Consider the following 5,429-nt stretch of genomic DNA (forward strand, 5'->3'; position numbering starts at 1 on the left):
CTCTGGAACTACAGGATCGCATTGTCTCTTCTTTAAAAAAAAGAAAAAAAGATAGCAAAAACCTCATAAGTGAGTGGTAAGAAGTGTCAATGATGGAAAAACAGTTCATGTGCTTGGTTCAGTTCTCTACCCACTAGAAATAACTTATTGGTAAAGCTGGTCCTTTGTTGATATAACCAAGTCACTAGGCTTCTGGCAACATTATTTTCTGAACCAGTCTAGTCATATCACTTAACCACTGCTGCTACCAACATGATCATTAGGCTATTGACACCAGAACAAGCCATCTAATATACTCATTGTCTCACCCTTCACAGGGTATCGTATCTCTAATGGGCTCGCATTTTGATGAATAGCTGTAGATTTCATGACTTTCAGCCTTTAATTCATCTAGTTATTATAGTGTCCTGTCAGTGCTAGTGCTGGATTATTCTTTCAAAATAGGTAGCAATTCTTTGCCTGGGAATGGCAGAAGTTTCTCTTCTTTGACTTCCTCAAGACCATTGACTTGAGATTTATTATCTCCAAGAAGATATGGGAGAGATCTAAACTTTCTGGTTGAAAAATTCTTCATTTAAGGCAGGATTCCTTCATTGAGGGACCTCACCTTTATTTCTTGAAATTATCAAGTTGTATTCCTAGATTTCTACTGTGGTCTTAATGTAATGAATCAATAAGGACAAAGATATGACCATATTCTTTCTCTTTGCTGTCCTTTTCATATGAAGTTGAGTTATTCAAGCATCTGATCTCTTCAGAGCTATGAAATCCTTCTTTTGTATCTAAAAGGGTTTTCCCCTAAATATATCAGTATCTTTGTCTTTTTCCTTTCTAACACTGAACTTTTCTGAAGTATACACAGGGCACATCCTCACATCATAGTCCTATGAACAAAATAAAACATATAATTATATATGTGTGTGTTTGTGTATAAAATGAATTTTAATAATGTCAATTGCTTCACTATTCTTTGGATGTAAATTCGGGATTTTGGAAAATGACATAAATATTTTAAGATTTTAGGGAAGAATCTTTTATAATTTTATTTTTTATTAGCTGCTTTATATTACTTACTACTTTTTTTATTATTGCTTAGTCCCTTTTCTTAAGAATTGCCCCATAGTTGTATCAAAAAATATATTTTTCCCTTGAGGGAAAAACAAACTTTATGAGGTGGCTTTGGATATAAAATGCCTTGTCACATAGATATTGATTTTATTTAGCATTCAACAGGTGCTATTAAAGTTCAGAAGAAGAAGGATAATCTACTCTATTGCTGAACATATAGCTGGCTTATATGTAACAATTCAATTGATAATTCATTTAAGTAGACTGGCCAGCTCCATTGAAGAACTAGAATTTGATTGGTTAATTGAATTGATTTATCTCAATTTTCTATTGATAATTTCATGAAGAAGAAATTAGTAATTATACAGATGATTGTTTTAGTAATAAAAGGAATGTCATTAAGCCATATTTAATTCTATTCAACTAATAATTGTATAGGTGATCTAGCTTGATGGAAAAAAAAAAAAGCTGACTTCTATTTCATTTTCTTGAAAACTGCCCCAATTAAAATTTTTGAAATCCAAAGAAATTATCTATTCCAAGAATTTTTAATTATATAGGCATTTATTTATTTGCTATGCCTCAGGTACTAAGGGACATAAAAGTAAAAGTAAATAGCCCTTGAATTAAAAGAACTTCTATTTCAGAAGGCATGACATGAATGTACATAAGTAAATGCAAAATGTATACAAAATACTTCTACAGTAATCTTTGAGTGATAACTAACAACTGGAGAGGATCAGAATAAATCTCTTATAGAAAGTGGCTAAAATTTTTGCAATTATCAACTATGACAACCTTAATTCTTAGCAATGCAATGATAATAATTCCAAGGAACTCATGATGGAAAATGCTGACACATCCAGAGAAAGAATTGTGCAATCTGAATAGAGATGGAAGCATACAATTTTTCACCTTTTTTGTTGTTGTTTTTTTTCCTTTTTTCAAAATTTTCCCTTTTGGTCTGAGTCTTCTTTCACAAAATGACTAATGTGGGAATATGTTTAATGTATATGTACATATATAACTTATATTTCTTGCAGTCTTGGGGAAAGAGAAGATAAGAGATGAAGGGAGAAAAATTTGAAACTCAAAATTTTACAAAGATGAATATGAAAAATTACCTTAATGTAATTGGAAAAGATAAAATACTATTAAAGCTTAAAAATGTTAAAGAAATCTAGCCTCAGATACTTACTATTTATAACCTTGAGCAAATCATTTTATATCTTTCTGACTCTCTCTTCTCTACCATATAATGGGGATAATAACAGTACTTATTTTTCCAGGTTGTTGTGAGCATCAAATGAGGTAATATTTGTAAAACACAACATAGCAAATGACACGTAATAGGTGCTTATTCACTTCCCTTTTTTAAATATATAGATGTCAGAGAAATATACATGAAAATTAATTGATCCATTTGGAACTTATTATAACACCAAAACAAAATGGGTTGAAATTGAGGAAAGAAAAGTTCTAGACACAGTCCACCACTATTTTTGTGCATACCAGGTCAGGCTTTGATCACGAGCCAACAAAATAGCAATGATTTATATTATTATTTAAATCTTTTTTGATAATTCGTCAAATAGGTAGAATAATAATCAGGAGAGATCTATATCACAAAAAATGTCGAGACTGTAAACAACAACAGAGAGGGGAATTTTGTCAAAAAATAGATGTCAATGAAAAGAAATCTTAGAAAAATTAGTTAGATTTTGAAATTAAGGGATTTTGAAAACAGCATTTTAAGTAATGATATGTGAAATTAGAGTGGATGAAATGAAGAACAAATTTAAAAGAGAGTAGTGAAAGAAAATAATTCATACAGCTTTTAAAAAAATAAGCCAGACTGTGGAAGGGATCAAGTGAATGTTTCTTTACAGATAGATGAGATCTCTGTATAATAGGAAAGAAAAGAAGAAAAGAGGTTTGGGATCAAGGACAAAAGCAGAGATATTGACGTTGTCAAGGGAATCAGTCATTTCCTCAGAGAAAAGAAGATTCCAAAAGTCCATATTATTATTGAACACCTGTTGTAATTCTTTAATCTGACTGTTCTAATATTTATGATTTTTTATAAATTCCCTTCAGGCTCTGCTTATACATATTGTATATTTACTCTTTTGCTCTGGGTAGTCCTCTTAGTTTTCTTTTAAAGCACATTAATTCTTCATTACATTAGAAGTTTTATTTTTCTGTGATCTTCTCTTTTCTAAATTGTAATCATTCTCTGAGAGCAGGTTTCTTGGGGAGCTTCTGGAGGCACCCTTAGTTTCAGTTCAGTTCAAAAATCCCAAAATGCAGCCAGGAGCTGAAGTCCAGAGCCTTTATTTTGTCCTTCAAAATCCTGAATCTTTTCCTGGGCCCAATTAGCTTTGTTAGAGGCCTATCGCTCTCTTTGGTTCCTGAGAGCTCTTGTCCGAATGTCTCCAGCCAGCACAATGGTCAAAAATGGAATGACTCTTGACTCTGAATCTCTTCAGTTTTCCCAAAGTCCTCTTTGGCCCTGAGAGCTTCCTGCTTATATGGTACACACTGAATATACACCAATCATTTCATCACTAGGAAACCATTATTTGTTGAAGGATTAAATCAATGCTAAATTAGATTTAACCATTGTCTCCTCAATTCCACTCAGTACCTTGTTTCAAGTTCTGGCCCATAACATCTCCTTGTAGGATCAGATCAATCATACTGAATCATTAGATAATTATATCCATTCCAATGACTTAGGACCTTGTAAGAATCCTAACATTTTTCCAGTGACTGGACTCTGGCTAAGGTGGCCTGAGATCTTAGTGGAGCAGCTGTGGCAAGAGCAGCAGCAGCATCTTCCAAACCTCCTCCCTTCTGCAACACTTAGGAGCAACCTTGCCTACTGCCATCATGCCATCCTCCAATCCCCACAACATGCTGAAGTCCCACTACCCAGATGAGGAGGAATACCCCAACCTCTCCTCCCATAACTGAATGATGTCATCCAAAATGCTGTGGATAACCCAGGGTACCCATTTATCATGACTGTGGGCTGTGTGGCTGGAGAGGAAAAGAGCCATGACATGTTCAAGGAACTGTTTGATCCTATCACTGAAGACCGACATGGAGGCTACAAGCCTTCAGATGAGCATAAGACTGATCTTAACCCTGACAATCTGCAGGGTGGTGATGACCTGTTTCCTAATTATATGCTGATTTTTTTTGGTAGCATCCAGGGTTCTGTATGCATCCACATTGTAGTGCTGGGCCACAGAAAAACTCTTGGAAGCTCTCCCCAGCCTGGAAGGTGACCTGAATGGGAAGTACTAATATGATCAAACAGGAACAGCAGCAGCTAATTGATGACCAATTCCTCTTTCACAAGCTTGTCTCCTCACTCCTCTTGGCATCTGGCATGGCCCCTGACTGGCCCAATGGCAGGGAAATTTGGTACGATGACAACAAGACCTTTCTGGTGTGGATCAATGAGGAAAATCACCTGAGGTTTATCTCAATGCAGAAGATAGGTAACATGAAGGAGGTGTTCACATATCTCTGCACAGGGCTCACCCAGACTGAAACCCTTTTTAAAACCAAGAACTACAAGTTCACTAGAACCCCTACTTGAGTTACATCTTGACCTGCCCATCTAACCTGGGCCTATGTGCAGGCGTCCACATCAAACTTTCCCACCTGGGCAAGTATGAGAAGTTTGGTGAGGTGTTTAGGAAGCTGAGACTGTAAGAAAAGGGGTACAGGTGATGTGGATACAGCAGCTGTGTGTGATGTCTTTGACATCTCCAAGGCTAACTGGCTGGGCTTCTCAGAGGTAGAGCTAGTGCAGAGGGAGGTAGATGGTGTGAGGTTGCTTATTGAAGTGGAGAAGCATTTGGAGCAAGGCCAGTCTCTCAATGACTTTGTGCCAGCCCAAAAATGAGAGTTGGCTCGCTGAATTCTGTGCTTCTTAATTTATTGGATGAATGAATAGCCACCATCCTTCCTGCCTGTAGAACCTTGGGGGGAATTTAGATGCAGCCCATCTAATCATATTGTAGAGAAATCTTCTTCCATCCTTTGGTGCTAGTTTTATTTTTTAATGGCTCAGATTTGCTGAATATTAAACTAAAACTATTGTTTTGGCCTGAAAAAAAGTTATTTTTTTTCCTATTGACTTATGTCTATAATTTCTATTTCTAGATTGGGATTTTGTGCTAGGTCCAAGTTATGCTCCTTTTTGCATTCTTATATAGGGTGGCTAGTCTCTGGTCTTGAAGTGTGAAGCCAAAAGTCTATATGGGATATGTAGTTCCTATTTTTCCTAGACTCTTATGAAGGAATCTCTGTCCTTGAGTAGCAGCTGAATCCAGACTCCACTCTAT

The 5,429-nt window shown here is 35.8% G+C and overlaps 1 pseudogene; it reads left to right on the forward strand.

Moving 5' to 3' along the window:
• Positions 1–3,960: 3,960 nt before the first annotated feature.
• Positions 3,961–4,987, forward strand: LOC141559796 (creatine kinase B-type pseudogene; annotated as a pseudogene).
• Positions 4,988–5,429: the final 442 nt, after the last annotated feature.

The sequence above is a fragment of the Sminthopsis crassicaudata genome, chromosome 3, assembly GCF_048593235.1.
Source record: "Sminthopsis crassicaudata isolate SCR6 chromosome 3, ASM4859323v1, whole genome shotgun sequence".
Taxonomy (NCBI): domain Eukaryota; kingdom Metazoa; phylum Chordata; class Mammalia; order Dasyuromorphia; family Dasyuridae; genus Sminthopsis; species Sminthopsis crassicaudata.